The sequence below is a fragment of the Alligator sinensis genome, unplaced genomic scaffold (assembly GCF_000455745.1).
Source record: "Alligator sinensis unplaced genomic scaffold, ASM45574v1 scaffold798_1, whole genome shotgun sequence".
NCBI lineage: Eukaryota > Metazoa > Chordata > Crocodylia > Alligatoridae > Alligator > Alligator sinensis.
The window spans coordinates 1,091,437-1,108,827 of NW_005842138.1; positions in this window are offsets into that span (position 1 = coordinate 1,091,437).

Below are 17,391 nucleotides of genomic sequence, written 5' to 3' on the forward strand. Positions count from 1 at the left end.
TTGGTGAGCATCCATACTTCAAAAGGATCTTCCACAGTACTTCTTAGTCAACAGAGTAGAAGGAGTTCATGAGGTCAAAGAAGGCCAGGTAGACAGGTTTATGTTGTTCCCAGTATTTTTCTGCAGATTGCAAGCTGTGAAGATCATGTCAGTTGTGCCTCTTGATACCCTAAATCCACACTGAGATTCCAAGAAGAGACCTTCAGTAAGTGGAAGGAGACAATTCAGGAGAGTTCTTGCAGTGATCTTTCCTTTGGTGGACAGCAAGGCAATCCCTCTGTAATTTCTACAGCTGGACTTGTCTCCTTTCTCAAAGATTAAATGCAGAAGAAGAAAGGAGATATAACAAGATACTAATTTTTCTGCAAGAGATGGAAAATAAGAATTTGGGCTCTGAGAATTTGAGCTCTTTCAGATGTGCTGCATGTCACTTTAAATTTTATATGGACCCTTACATACTCCACTGATAGTTCTCCTATGATATATAATATTATTATAGTCATCAGTACAGCTATAGTTAAGGGGTGACAGTTGCTAGAAACGTTTTTTAAAATGTCAAAGCTCATGAATTTTGTGGTCATGCTGGTAATAGTTTAACTGCTATACATGGAAGAATATCTGTCACCTCACGGTTTTATAACCTGCCTATACTGTACAAAAGCTGTCTTGGCTCATCTCTAATTCCAATTCTCTTTTGCAAAGCAATCCAAAAATACCTATCACTAAATAAAGAAAAAGAAAGACTTTGAAAGCTATTTAAAGAGCTATGAAGGAAAGGAAGATTCTGTTCTACATTGTGAAAATGAATGAGTTAAGCCTGTACCGTTTTCTATTCTTGTGACAAAGTTTGACCCAAGAGCCTGCATTTTTCTGTTCTCATTCCAGACTTTGTCATGAGAATGAAGTACCATAATTTTTATCCCTTATATATACTTTTACTACATTGACCTTTCAATATTTTATACTTTGATTGGCAAATATTTAAGTCCCATATATCATAGGCTAGTCAGGTTGTAAACAAGGAAAAGAATGAAGTGGCCAACCAATCAAAGACAGGCTATTAAAAGGTCGAAGTGGAAGAACATGTCAGTATTACTGCCTGAATATATGAGCTAATCATATTTGGACCCCTCTTTCTTATAGCCTAGATTATCAACTGAGAAGAAAAAGGCATAGTTTTAATTTATTCTTATGGCCCAGATTGTAACACTGTGGGGTGAATAGCAGATTTAAAGCTTTCTAAATACAATCTAATGTTTTGTTTCTCTTCTGCTGTGTTTGAAAACTCTGTATGTACCTACTGCCATGGAAGTTATGCATATGACCAGGCTATGTCAGATCATACTCTTACTAGTGTTATCATGATCCTCAGTATCTGAGTCTCTGCATTTTCAGTTTCACCCCTTTGCTGCATCTTGTCTTAAATTGGATCTTAACTCTTCAGAGTAATGAGTATCTTTCCTTGTGCTTGCAAAAAGCTGAGTATAATGTGGGTCCTGATTCTGAGGCCTCTAGATGCTTCCATAAAATAAATAGCAATTACATGATAATATTGTAGACATATAGCATGCCTTGGTCAATTTTAGTGGCCAAAAAGGGGATGCCCATTAGTCTAATATTTTCAGATATCATTTTTCCACCAAAGAAACAATCAATCAGTCTAAAAAGTTAAAGAAGAAAATCCTATAATTGGTTTTTGATGCTGCTAGGATGTGGGATCCCCGTATGCTGATTCTAAAGACCTTGGAGCAGTGTTACATTTCAGTTACTGGTAACAATATTGACTCTAGAAAAGCCAGTTCAACAGAAGTGAGGGACTTCTAGGTTTTTTAAATCAAAAGCAGTTCTACTTAGAAGGCTCCCAGAAACTAAAGCTCTTCATTTTTGTGCAATTAAACTTGACCTTGTTTTCAACTTCCTCCATCTGATCCTCTGCTTTCATGAAAATAATTAGTAGGTGCTACCTTCTCTCCTCACTATGTAGAGAAGTTCTGATTTTGGGAGACTTTGCCTTTACCTCACTTCTGTATAATTCTCTCTTCTATATGAACCTAATTCTAGTAGATTCCAGGACCTATGAATTCCTCCCATTTCCATTCCTCTTGTTTTATTTTAACCATCTCTTATGCTCTTCTTTTTTCAGCATTACAACTACTTGAATGGATGGATAGGTGTTTCACTACTTAGTAACAAGCTATTATCCTGAGTGACAAGTTTTTGCCAGCTTCCTCTTTTACCACAATAGCACTCTTTTCATGGGGAAGGTGTACATATTGAAAATAGTTTAATTCTTCACATATTCTTCTTCAAAAAAGCATATCCCAGCTGTCCACACCAACAAAAGCTTGGTTAACTAAATAAAGATCTGAATATCAGGTGAAAATCTACTCTACCTAATTAAAAATGTCCACAGATACTTAAAACAATGAAATAGTAAAAATGCATAAGGATATAGCTTGTCCTTTGTTAATGTTCTCTCTTCAGCCTTGCACTGAATTCATTAGAACCATTAACCTCCAAATATATATAAGGAAAGCCCTTCCCATCACCCAGCTGCAAGTGGTTTACCTAATGGCCCAGTTTGCTCTATCCTATATACCCTTTATAAAGGCAACAAGTGGTTCTTGAATTTGCTTAGACAGCTCAGTTAAATAGAGGATTCTCCTTTCTTGGTTGTCTCTCTCTGTCTTTAGCTAAGTAAACACAGTCAAAAAGCCTGAGGCTGAATTGATTCAGTCTTTGCAGGTTAGTCCAAGCTGCATAGAGGGAACCAATAAGCAAGTAAACAGACCTTCACTTTTGATTACAGAAATGTGTCCACATGCCTGCAGTGACTTAGGCCAGAAGCCAGGGGCCACTAGAGCATGCCTCTCTGCTCTGCTGGAGCAGATAGCTTGGGCCAAGACTAGCTTGCCCAGCCTGGAAGTGGGGAGAGGAATTGGGGAGGAGATGCAAAGAATCCTGGGATGCTTGAGGACTGTGAGTTAACTTGAATGTAGAGGAGATCTGGGACAGAAGTTCAATAAACTGATTTAAGCTAAAATCAGTTAATTCTGATACTACATCTATTCAGGTTTATCATAAACCAGTTTGAGCCATTTTGAAAGCAGTTTATGTGCACTGAACTTTTGCTGTTTTATAGATTTGAACCAGTTTCCAATCACTTATACCAGTTTATGTGTAATTTCTGTCCCTAGCCTAATTGTTTCAGTGTTCCAAGAATACAGGGCCAACATACAAAAGTAAAGCATATATGTTCCTGAGTATATCACCATAAGCGGTTTGGCAGAAGGGGTTGATAGAGTTTCTACAGGAGATAGTGATGCAGTAAAGTCTTATCATATCACAGAGAGATTCACAGGCTTATGTAACATTGTATATAAACAAATCATTTAATTCAGCATACCTGAGGCATCTATTTCTGAAGTATAAGCGTTTTGCCTACTCTGATTTTCTTTTTTAGAGCATGCAGAATTCCAGTAAGTATTGATCCAATGCTATTGCTCTTCTGTGTCTCAGGGCACCTGATAAATTCAGTGCTGACTGTCAAAAAGGAGCAAAGAACTCAGTCCTGCAGGAATTCAGAGGGAAATCCCTTAGGGACTTAGGTCAGTACTACATCTAATTTGAAATGGGTGTGGGTAGAGAGGGACCTGAAATGCAAGAGAGCCTGAATATAGCTGTAGAGTGGTTAAGGTGTAGGCAAGAGGCTCTCAGGTCCCTTTCCAAGCTAGTTACACTGTCTAATGACTAGTCTTTGATAAAATAAAATTTTTAAAAAAAATCTCTCTCCTTCTGTTGAATTTATTTTCATTTAGAATATTTAAGTGCTTAGTGGGTGTGTCTACATATGCAATTAATGTGAAGCAATAAAATCTGGCACATATTGCACTGGAGTTTATTGCTCCCAGGCATACCATTTAAATATGAGCCCAGGATCACAGCATGTTGAACCAGGTTGGAGCAGCCCCAGCTGACAGGAGGCCTGGAGGTCAGCCTGCCAGCCCAGGGCTGCTCCCCCCTGCAATAAAATGTGCTGCAGAGGGCCTGGCTGGGGCACAAGGGTGCTTCAGTGTAAGGCTAGCTAGTAGGGCTGTGCAAAATTTTGCCAGCTGTTTCATTTCAAAACTGTTTTGATTCATTTCAAGGTCAAAACAGCAAAATCAAAACAAAACAAAGGGTGTCCAAACAGCCTTGAAACAAAATGAGGCTAGTAAAAACATTTCAACCATAGCGCTGGGGATGGGAAGCCAGCCCAGCTGGGTTGAGTTCCTTTTCCCAGCCTGATGGTCAGGCAAAACGTTGAAATAGCATCAAAACAGCCTCACTGTTTCGACGAAGAGAAACAGTGAGGTTGTTTTGACTCAAAATTAAATTTGATACAAAACACTGTTCCGTCCAGACCTTGAAACTGAAGTTGGAACGGAACAGTGCTGTTTGCACAGCCCTACTAGCTCGTAGGCAGCCCCAACCAGCCACATCAGTCTCTACACATGCACTGTTGCAGAGTAAAAACTCTGCAGCAGAGTACTACTTGTATTTATCAGTACTACCCTGCTGCTGAGTTAATTAATTTATTCCATCCTAATAAGGACACACAGATAGATGCACAATGTTTATTGCAGACCTAATTAGTCAACTCCGCAGTAAATGTCTCATGTAGACCACACAGTGAAGGTGCAAGACAGTGTTTGACACTGCCTCCTAATGGTTAGAATAGTTATAGACAGGGTACTCATCTTTTTCTCTGTGGTCCACTGAATTCCTATCATTCCACAGAAAATGGAGCAGATTCCATAGAATGGAATGAGGGCACAGTTCCAGATACCTAAAAAAAGTAAGCATTGTACTGCAGTGAATAAATCCTTCTCTTGATCTAGCCATCAGCTACAGGGTACAGCTTACCCCTAAACTATGTTTCTTATTTTGTTTCCCCTATATCTGCGGTGTCAGACTCAAATGAATTGCTGGTCTTGATCCAGCCCACAGGGTTTTTTGCTAAAGGTGCTGAATCTGATAAACTGGCTTGCCAACACACACAGGGTAAATGCCACTGTTGCTTGCCACTGTGCCAATAATTTGCATACTGAGCAGAGGCTCAAAGACCAGAAAGTCTGCAGTGGCTAATGAGTGGAGGTGATCTGTTGGGTTCTTACATTGGTTAGAGGAGGCACAATAAGAAGTCCCACAAGCTAGATCCAGAGATGAGTCATCTGACCAGAGAGAAGGCCAATTGATCTATTTCCTAGAGCTGGATCCAGTTTCCTGCATTTTTCTCCTTTAAAGTAGAAAATCTGCATTTTTCCACAGCAAACAGAAAACCCAGATCCCTGATCATCACATACAAAACAGGGTTTATCTTAGGGGAATCATCACATAAGTCATAGGCTTTTATGGAAAGAACTATAAATTATTGGAGGAGGAAATGTCTCTCAGGATTATTTGGGGGCTGGACTGTATCTTTTTCAAAAAGGACATTTGGGTCTTCACCACATCTATAAGACAGGGACCATATTCATTGAGACTCTGTGCCTTCATACTGACTCTGGCCCCTAGTGTTCTCCTCTAGATCATTGGCAACACTGATCCATTGACGTCATACTACTAGGCCCCTGGTGTGGGAATCTTAGAACTCTTGAGCAGCTGTGGGGAAATGCTATATTATTCTGTTTTATTTGAATGGGTCTGTAGGGGACCTATCATCCATTTTTATCTCAACCCACTCAGCTATCTCACCTCCAACCTCCACATGGAGCTATTTAAACCCTCTCACTGAATAAGAGTGATTTATATGTAGGGAGTTCCTGCCCACATCATTAAGTGATGTGACATAGTCCAGGCTACAGAGGCTGACTGAGTGGCATATTTCCAAGAGGGACTCGTGTGCCAGTATTTCTTTGACTGCATTCAGCATCCATCATAAAATGTTGTTATTTATTGTCTCACTTAAGATATTTGCTTTTTTCACATGTACTTCATGTGAATCCATGCTAAAGGATACAGACAGTTAAAGCCAATATGAATATTTCAGTGGACCTTTGTGCAGAATCTCTTTGAGGCAATGTCAGCAGTGAACTACACTTGGAACCAAATGATTGGGGTGGGGGGAGGGAGAGGAAAAGCTATCCTTGATTAAAACATAATCTAAACAGAGTCCTTGATGTGAACATTCTATTTCTTGTGCCTAAATGGTTTACAAAACCCAAGTGAATTGAAACCTTATAATTAATTACATCAAGAGTAGCCATGGGCAAATGAAATAAAAATACAATTAAATAGTCCCTTTATGTCTCAACTACAGTGTAATCATAAATGCTGTAGATTAGCCATGTATATATGAGTCTGGGCATTTATATAGCTAAATTTCATATCACAAATTCTGCTTTACCCAATGAGAAATATTCAATAGACACTGGCTTTGCTTTCTGAAACAGAATCTCTGGTAAAAGCATGTTTTGATACAGACGTCTGAATCAGTATGATATTTGTACTGTTTTATTAGATACCATGATGACACAAGGAGTGCAGGGAGGTTGGCACTCACAATACTATAGTCTGGATGAACCCATTATAATTTACTGAGCCTCAATAGCATGAATGCATTATGAGAATGATGGCAGTGAAATGAGTAGGAAGAGAAGCTGAATCAGTTTTTTTGGACACTTATTGCTGTCTGATGATATTGGCATAACACCTAGCATAATATACAAAATCTGCATTTAAGTGTATTGCAAAACTGGTTTTGCTAGGGAATAAATTTCAAGATAAATGGCCAGTGAATCAATAAATGCTCCAAGTTGTGGCCTGAGAGTTCATTTATCATGAACCATTTATCTCCTCACATACATCCTGTTAGAAAACAACTTAATTAAATTTCACGCAGACTCCTTAGTTTGTGGTACTATTTTCATTCACTAACAGATCACAAAGGTGAAGAAAAGGCACATCTCTATATACACATAATAACACCAAGCAGAGGATTCAGCATTTTACTGTGGATAAACCAACTCGCACAAATAAACAGAAAGCATTAATAGATAAGATTTAATTAAGCAAACAATTATTTCAGAAAATGTTTGGACAAAACATCATAACAGCACATGCTATAAATCACTATATAAATTTCCAGCATTACCTATTGTTAATTTACAAAAATGGAAGTTTAATTTTTTCAGACCTATGAAACTAACTTCCAGTGTTATTCTGTTTACAGTAATCAATAAGGTACTTTAAAATGTTGCTACTTTCATTTCAGTTTAAGAGATTACAAAAACAAAGTCCAATCAATTTGGGAGAACATAATGTGCATGCATCTTCTTAGACGTGATGTCCAAAACTCAAACCCCAAAATGGCTGTTTAACTGTGCACAGTGGAATATTGCTTAGAAATTTATGGCCACACAGAAAACCAGAGGCATTACAGTACATATATTTATTGCAATAGAGAATTTAGAGGCCATCTACATTTTACTTTCTGTACTGAAATTAGTTAGCAGCACAGGAGGATGATAAATATTTTCTTATCTCACAATCATTGTGGGAGATTAAATCCATTAGTGTTTGTGAGGTACTTCATTAGTATGGTATTTGGAGTCCTTACAGGTATCTAGAGAAAATATTTGATTCTCACACCAAAGAGTCCATAGTGTAAGATAATGTGTGCCAAATGCATTCACCTTCAACTTCAACTTCAGTATGTGCATATGTTGGTAGTCCCCAATTATTTAAATGTTTTGGTTGCAGTTTTTGATCTAGTCATAGTTGGCAATTTCTTTTAGGTATCACAAGGGAAGTGGGTTTTGACAACAGATTTGAAGAGCAATCTCATGATCTTATGGCACAATAAATGATTCCTGAATCAGAGTCCAGGAAGGATGAAGTAGCAGAGAAACCAACAAAAAATGGGAGAAGTAATAAAGGTGGAAATGCAACGTTTTAATTATTTTCCTTTCCAAATTACTTGAGCCAATTCTGGCATAAGACAGGAAATATTTGGCTGAAGGAATATGATCTTGCATCAGGTTTTTTTTTTAATTTCATTCACAAGAAGTAAGTAAGGGTAGGGAATTCATGTGTGGTCATATCCAAGCATGTCTTCATTATCTCCATGCTACAGCCCAAACTAGAGGGTTGTGCACCATTATATGTGAACAATGTGAAAAGCATACAACTGCATGAAGAGCAGCATTCTAGCCTGGGATTTTGGTCACATAGGGTATTTTTACTCATGCTCCAATTTGGGGGGAGGGAGGGAGCAGGGTGCTTTAATTAGAGCAGCTTTCAGAAGTGTTTTGGGCATCAGCATACCTGTGCTTCAAAATAGCGGCAGTGTTGTTTTAAAGCTCATCGAACGAACTTTAGTTAAAGCACTCCTGCTGCCATTTTGAAGTGGGGCGAGCCTGATATATGAGATACGGAGGCTGCTGGAGCCTGCTAATTCGCTAATTAGCACACTCCAGCAGACTTGATTAATCGAGTAATTATAGCATGTTGGAGCAGCCTTCTCACACATCTACAGGCACCCATACAGTTTGGGTACATCACATGGCACAAACCAGGGAAGCAAGCCTTAGTGTTTCTGTGTTAACATGGTGGTACTGTTTGGTTTTTTTTCCATGCCCAAAGCTATCTAGTTCAGTTACCTCAACAATGAACTACATAGTGCTAAGTAGTTATATCGCTGTGCTGCATTGTTGTTAAACATTATGCCCAATCCCTTAAATATAAATATTACCTATATCTACCAAACACATTAATTGAATGTATTGGTTTCCTCAGGTGAGCTGTCAACTGTGACCATATACCACCATATTTGTCCAAAATAATTTATTAACTGTATAGTGAATACATAGTACATATGTGATCCCAGAAGACAGCATAGTTGATTTATTGTAAGTGCTCTTGTGTCAGATCTGGAAAATATCCCAATCATTTGGGATGTACTGTATGCCAATGTGCACTCATGATATTTGTTTCAATTTACCGGTCATCATTCATAACAGTTCATGTGGTATGAACAGCTTTTAGTTGGGAAGGCTTTGAAAAATATTATATAAGCCTGATATTGTTATTGTCTAATTAAGTATGTTCTGCCTGTAACTCCCTTTACTTGTGACCAACACACACAATATGCTTTCATCCACAGACAAAAATATGTCCTGTATTAGTTTGAGAAAGACAAAGGTAATGAACAGTTACCCTTCAGAAAAGAGGAGGAGAAAAAAACCCAGAATAGTGACTGAGAATGTGAGCCCTAAAAGTAAAAGTGTACCCTTACAGAAAATCTGCAGCAACTGCCAGATTCACACAAAGACTGGTTGCTGCTTTCTCTTCTCTCACTTTTTGGAGACCATTTTGACTTCATGTACTTGATAAGTGTTGATCACAAACACGAGAGAATGTAAGTGAGACTGTGACTATTTACCCTTGGGAGTTCTCACGTGGCTCACACATAGCAAGGAATCTGAGGGCTCTTTAATCTACCAGACAAAGACATAACAAGCTTCCAATGGCTAGAAGTTGAATCCTGAGAAATTCAATCTGGAAATAAAGTGCACATTTTTAATAGCAGGAATAATTAACAATTAGAACAACTTGTTGAAAACTGAGTGGATGCTGTATCACTTGACTTTAAAATAAGATGGACTATATTTCTAAAAGAGACAGTCTTAATCAAATACAAAGTACTGTATTTGATAAAGGGTTTACTAAAATTTGTTATACTAGAAATCAGATTAGATTAACACATTCATGTGTCCTAGCCTTGTGAATCATATGAAAATATACATATGATCTAAAACTAGTATTGGGTAGGAAAAGGGGACAGATATATTTGTCTTTCCTTTGTAATATGCATTTCTTCAAAATTCAAATGAAAAAGTGATGAGCATTTTATAAATATATTAATATCATATATAAAATAGAGCTGGTGCAAATCTTTGAAATAAAATATAATGGATTCCATAAAAATTATCATAGTCATGGCAAAAGAATTGCTTCTGAGCCTTTTTTTAATGTTATGGAAAATTTCAAAGTATTTGAATTTTATTTTTTGTTCATGTCCAATGGAAATATTTTTTTTCATTTTTGAAAAATAAATAGTTGCACGTTGTTATTCATTCTTTTTGTATTCTTTTTCCACTGTACATTTTCAAAATCACCTCTGTGATGTGCATTAGCCTTAATGTATGGTACCATTTCTTTAAATGTTGATATACTGTGTGCTTCCTTAGATACTCTGTTTGCTTTTAGTTTTGGTTCCTATTCAAAAGAATAAAGTTACCGTCCCTGGAAGCTGTGTAGGGCTTTCCTTCTCTCCCAGGCTAATTTAATATCCCTACCAGTGTGGAGCCACAAGATATGACAATTTTAGAAACAAGGATGGGATGTTTATTTGTGGTGGTGCTTAGAGCCACAGCCAAATGTTCCAGAAGAGTAAGAAAAAGCATAATATAATATATGCAAAAGAGACTTCATATGAGTACCCACTTAGGCCCATAGCTGCTGCAGTAATTCCAGTAGAAAAGCTAGCAAGAGAAATCAGTTGGCAAACTGATACCAAGTAAGGTGCATGCAGTGCAATCACTGGGGAAGTACAGCAGAAGAAAGTGCAGGAGTCTTCTTTTCCAGCCATGTTGTTTTTCAGCCTTACCACCTGCACAGATGGCACATGGTAAGCAGGGAGAGCTCAAGTGTGGAGAGTCCTGAAAACAAAATAAAACAAAGAGTGAAAGAGAGAAAGAATGTTTTGAGCAGTTTGTCACCTATAACTGTATTCCAGAAGGATGATGGGCTGCAATCTTGTTGACAGTGATTGGTTCCAGGGTACTGTGGGCCCTTGTATCTCCAACCTTGCTGGGGCAGGCCACCTATGAAGAAATCACTGTAACAATAAAATAATATTTCCCCCTGCCTCATCAATGATTGCAGAATGCTACTGCTACTGATTCCACCAGCAAATTCAGAAGAGTGGAGAATCAATAACACAGTTTATGGCTATTTTAACAAAATTGTCAGAGCACTGTCAATTTGGACAAGAGTTGAACAGTGTCCTACAGGATCAGTTTTTTGCACAGGTGCACAATGAACAAAGTGGAACAAGCAAGTGACTGTGTCAACTCTTCCATTCAAAAAGGCTGTGGAAATAGTGGTTGCCAGGGAAACTGTAGAAAAGGACTCCCTGGAATTTATTGTGGAGCAGAAGGTGCACTGTTTGAGTCAACAAGGGCATGGGGCAAAGAAATTGAGAGATTTTCTGTGTGCCCATTAAACACATGCCACACAAGCTGAAAGGAATTGCTGAGCATGCCAAGTCATTCACTGGAAGTGACAGAAAAAAGGACACATCACCATGGCCTGTCACACAGCTTAACAGCAAGTAAAATATTGGATCCATCCACCCAGGAAAGCACTTATTAAAGAGGACCCCAGAAGGGGACAGAAATCCAGAATATATCATGTGAAAGAAAATCAGAATTCTAGTACTACTGACCAAAACCTGGACTTGCATGTACCATCTGAAGCATCTGTATGAGACAGTATCTGGGTCATGCCTTAATTGGAGGAGTTCCTATGAAAATGATGCTACATATGGGAGCTGCTGTGTTCCACATACCTGCATTTCTGAATGGGCTGTTTGTTGCAGGTACCTTTGGATAAAACCTCCATGCTTCTGAAGACTGACACTGGAAAAAAGGTGACCCCAAAAAGGGTATGTCAGATGACTGTTCCACTCGATAGGCAGTCATTCAATTTACCCTCGGATGTGATTGAAGGAAATTATTCACTCTTGTGTGGCAAGAGAAACTGAGGATAAATCAGAAAGAGATCACGTCAATTATGCAGTGACCTCAAGGTCTTAAAAAAAAATCCTGGAAAAACAATCCAAATTTTGTGGAAGCAGAACTTGGGCAGATGTGCAGCATGTTAGCACAGCTCAAAATCAAGCCTAGAAGCCAGCCAAAATACTGCAAGGCTAGTCATACCTTATGCTCTGCCACCCTTGATGGAAGCTGATTTGGACTGTTTGGTAAGCAGTGGAAGAGACTAAACTGCCAGACGGGACAATGCATAGGGTGTGCACATGCACCCCCTGAGCATGGCAGTGGAACCCCTACAAAAAGGTGCTGCCAACACTGTTGGCAGCGCCTGCGGGCAGTTGCTGCTTGCCACCCTGACACTGACATCGCCAGCAGCATCTGCAGGCAGTCCTCAATCCATACTGGCCACCACCAACCCTGATGGCAGTGACTGTGGGTGGTCGCTGACCCTTGGTCAGCGCTTGCCACTCGCCGACCCCACACCACTGACAGCGCTGGTGGGCCCCTTTCTACCCAGGGCTGCTCTGACCTGGCTCCAAGTGCTGTGGTCCCAGGGGCATGTTCTGGAGGTTATTGCTTCACATTAATTGTATGTGTAGACATACCCCATGCTACCCTAAAAGGGTACAAAAATCTGTGACAGTTATCTAGAGTTGCCAGATTGGGTAGAATAGTTATATGCAGCTCAAAAATATGTAATGGGTTATCGCCATCTTTCAGTCAGGCCACCTAACGTTTATATTCCTTTTATGTTATTTGTATTTGTGTGTTATTATCTGAAAAATTAGCATGTTTAGAGCAGGGTGGAGAAATGTGATGTATCATTAGCCATGGTACTGTTTCTTTAAATGTTGGTATATGATGTGTCTCTTCAAGTAGCATCTTTAGTTTCAGTTTTTGTTCCTGTTCAGAACAACACAGTTACCAGCCAAAAAACTCTCCCCTGGGCTAATCTAATCTCCCCACCACCGTGAAGATACAAGATATAACAAACTCCCCTTTAGAAATGTCATCAGGAGGAAGGCAGGAAAAGTCTTCCAACCTCTAGCTGTTTCTAAGTTAGAGAATTTTTGAGAAGACACAAAGTTGAAAAAAGTTTTTTTTAAGTGACAGAAAAACACTGGGCATTATGCATTTTAGAGCACTCAGAAACAAAAAAAGAACAAAAAGATAGGAAATTGAAACAATTTGGAAGTGTGGAATCTCAAAATACTAAGAATCTGAAAAGTTAAAAATACATTTTAAAAATGCAAAATTACTTCAGTTTAAGACCTAGAGCCAAGCTGTAATATTAAATCTGAAGATGGGCATGTTTAAATGATCACATGATTGTATATCTGCAATTTAATTGTCATTAATTGGCCCATTTCTTATATTTCAGTGCAGATGTAATCCATAGCAAGGAATTGTCATGTGTAACTTTTATGTAATCAAGGGCAGCGTATTTGCCCAACTCAACAGGCCAGGTCATCCTTATGAGAAGAAATCAGTTGAGAGTGAAATGGGGTTTTGGGAAGGGTAAGAAAGATGAAATGTCTGCTGCTTTTACTGCCAATGAACTGTTGTATAATGTGGAGGTCTCAGTTAGCATCAAGGCTTACGTTAAGTGTGATGCTTCTTGTGTGATTTCCTTCACCGCCTCTTCCTCCTCCCCAGCTGTGTAGGGACACAGCCAGGCATCCAGGGCACAGCAGATGTGGAAATTTGTTGTTTGCAGTCATTGCTGCCAGCAGAAGTTGCTTTATTATTGCCCTTCTCCCCAACCTAGTTCCTGGTGCACTTGCTCCCATCCCCACTTACACGACTGTTCCTCCCACTCCTCAAAGTTGTCCCTGTATAGAGGAAAGCTAAAAAGCAGGGTATGCTGTCACTATTACTATCACTGGATATTTCATTTAGGGAATTTAGTTTGTGTATAATGATTTTGTTATCATATGTAATCCTATTGCTATCTATGTGAAGAGCACAGCCGTCAGGATAACCATGCTCTGCATCTAAACATCTCTGTCTGTTTAAATAGTTCCCTAACAGACAAAAGCATATTGAACCCTCTCAGAGTTGTCCGAAGGAACTGGAGTGGAAAAGATGATACAGACCTATATATTTAGGTATAGATTGATCGATGTGAATGAGAGATACCAATGCCAACTTTTGATTTGTGCACAAAATATCAATAAGTGCACCAGGAGTCCCCTAACGGACATAAAAAGCCTCAGATCAACTATGCAATATCTACTGAAAAAGCAGAAATATAAATTATGTGAAAGGAAAGGAATTTTTAAACTATCCCTATTAACTCCTTGTCGAAGGGGGAAAAAAAGCAGCGGAGATTAAGGCAGTGGACATGCTAAGCTAAATAAAACCCACCAAGTACTGCAAAGAATCTCAGGAATACACAACCTACTTTTCACCATGGCAAAAGCAAAATAGGTTTACTTGTAGGAAACTAAAGATTTTTTTTTACCTATATTGTAGCAATAGCTATAGTCATAAGATGTCTTCCCAGAGAGTACAGTTCTAGACTTCTCACTCTCATTTTCTGTAGTTTGTTTTACAATTTGCTAAATATATTAAGATGTGCTGTTTACTTTAGCCTGAAGCTGTAAGATGTTTGGCTATCCTGCCTTCCTTTAGGAATTTCACAAATAAATCACTTATTAAGGTTATATTTAAAAATAGTGTGAAACAATGGACCTGTTTCTTTGTCAGAAACTATTGGCAGGAGAATATGAAAGAAAATGAACAGATAAGTAATAAACCCCCAAACACACTGGTTCTGTTACATTTTCTGTATACACTCAAGGCTTATGTAGAAAAGCTTTGAGGAGATATACACAAAAGGTAGGGCTAAAACAATATAGGGAGTAAAAAACAACATATTGTGCTTGATACATGTTGCCAGACAGATGCAAAATGTTTAAGAACCTCTATACTGCCTGCCTGATTTCTGGGAGGGGGAGCATAGATGGAATCCTGTAGTCCCAATTCATGCAAAAGTTGCACTAACATTACATCTTTCAAGGTCAAGTAGTTTCATATGTGTTTTATTTAATTTGTATCACAAAATAATCAGTTTATGTGAGAGTGTATTTAGGTTACATTTAGGAAGAGCTCATATGTGTGTGTATGTGTAACAGTTTCAGGAACACAACATTTGGCTCTAAACTATATATATAGTTTAGTATAGTAATTTCTATATCTATCTATCTATCTATGAGGACGCTAGGTATTTTTGAGTTACAAGGGGAAAAATTATGTTTAAAAAGAAACCTGTGGAAATCTTCAGAGACTTCTGAACCCCCACAGAAGGAGAGATGAGCCAGGAGACCAAAATGTGGGGCTCATTGCTGTTGAAGACTGTGGCTAACCTTCTTACAGTTAACTGTAAGATTTGGTTAGTTGCAAAGCTGGATAATTGGTGCTGCTGAACTAAGAATCAAGAACTTTGTCCGAGTTATTGAATTAACAAAGCATGTTCTTCCCTTCTTCAGTTACCCACATTCTAATGAATGGGGGTATCACCAAAAAGGTCTGCTTGTTACTGTGAAAATATCTGTTTACTTAATAGCTTTCATTCTCTGTCACAGGATAAATGGTGCTGTTCATGTTGAAACGTCATTCTGGACAAATAAGTTTTTCACAGCACCACATGACCTCAGTGAGAGCCTGATGCATGCTCCTACAGTGGCAGAATGAATAAGCTGATTTAATGCAAGAGCTACTGACAATAAAATCTTAATGACAGATTCCTGTATATACATCTATTTTCCTAATAAGTATTTTAAGAAAAAATCTGTTATTTCAACCAAAAAAGAAATTGTCATTTCAATCAAACTTAGAACTATGATATTTATTAGCTCTGAGGGATGAGAAGGAACCTCAGGTATGGTATTAGATCTCTTATATTTAAAAATTATGTTGCTTTGCAAAGTAGTGCTCTGTTTTAGGATTAATATGGCACTTTCCAATTATTTCAGGTGCATGGTTGAACTGATTTCTCCTTTATGCCCACCTGATAAAGAATGTCTTGCATTCAAAAGCTTATCTAACTCTATCCCACCTCTGCAGTTGGTCCAATAAAAGATATCACCCTAAGAAATCCCTGCCTCTCACATAATTCCTGGACCATCATTGCTACAATATCACTCTAGCACAACAACATAATGTTCAACAGTCTGTTGCATGTTTTCAAAACTCCAGAATTTAAGTCCTACCAATATCTAAAAAATTATATAGCTATTCAGGTTTCCCATAGGGTCAAAAAGTATATCCCCTTAAGCCAAAAGCTGCTTAGACACGGTGAACATGACCTTACATCTTCATACTTATTCTTTATGGCTTCGGTGTAAGAATGAGGAGATTGTACAGCTTAGATTGATCTATGCTTCAGACAGTAGTGTAATGTGGGGTGGGTGAACAAGGCATATGCCCCAGGTGCTGCCTAAGGGCAGGCACAGGAAGGATGGAGGGGACACCTCACCTGGAGCTACTGCTTGTCTTGCTGCTGCAGGCCAACTGCCTGCCTCACTGCCTGCCTCTATGACATATATATATGATAGATGTGTGTGTGTGTGTGTGTGTGTGTGTGTGTGTGTGTGTGTGTGTGTAATAGAAGCATGGAGACACTATGGCTTCTAAGATGGCTTTCACTTGTCTCTGGCACCAGCAATCAGGCGCAGAGTCCTTTTGGAGCCACAGTAGCTTTTGGCTGAGTATTGTATTATCTTGTACCTAAAGCAGCACTTCACATTGTGCCATTGCAAAGGTCTGGGGCCTAGCTTGTTACTGTCCTATCACACCAACAAGGTCCTGCTGCCTTACCAACATTGTCTCCCGGGATGCCATATTCTTGGCCACTCTCTGTTTCAAGAAGGACTTACTCTATGTGTCATACAGTCAGCCATGACTCTCAAAGTGTTTTTTCATAGATTCATAGATTCATAGATGTTAGGGTCGGAAGGGACCTCTATAGATCATCGAGTCTGACCCCCTGCATAAGCAGGAAAGAATGCTGGGTCTAGATGACCCCAGCTAGATACTCATCTAACCTCCTCTTGAAGACCCCCAGGGTAGGGGAGAGCACCACCTCCCTTGGGAGCCCGTTCCAGACCCTGGCCACTCTAACTGTGAAGAAGTTCTTCCTAATGTCCAATCTAAATCTGCTCTCTGCTAGCTTGTGGCCATTATTTCTTGTAACCCCAAGGGGCACCTTGGTGAATAAAACCTCACCAATTCCCTTCTGTGCCCCCGTGATGAACTTATAGGCAGCCACAAGGTCGCCTCTCAACCTTCTCTTGCGGAGGCTGAAAAGGTCCAGTTTCTCTAGTCTCTCCTCGTAAGGCTTGGTCTGTAGGCCCTCAACCATACGAGTGGCCCTTCTCTGGACCCTCTCCAGGCTATCCGCATCCCTCTTAAAGTGCGGCGCCCAGAATTGCACGCAGTACTCCAACTGCAGTCTGACCAGCGCCCGATAGAGGGGAAGTATCACCTCCTTGGACCTATTCGTCATGCATCTGCTGATGCACGATAAAGTGCCATTGGCTTTTCTGATGGCTTCGTCACACTGCCAACT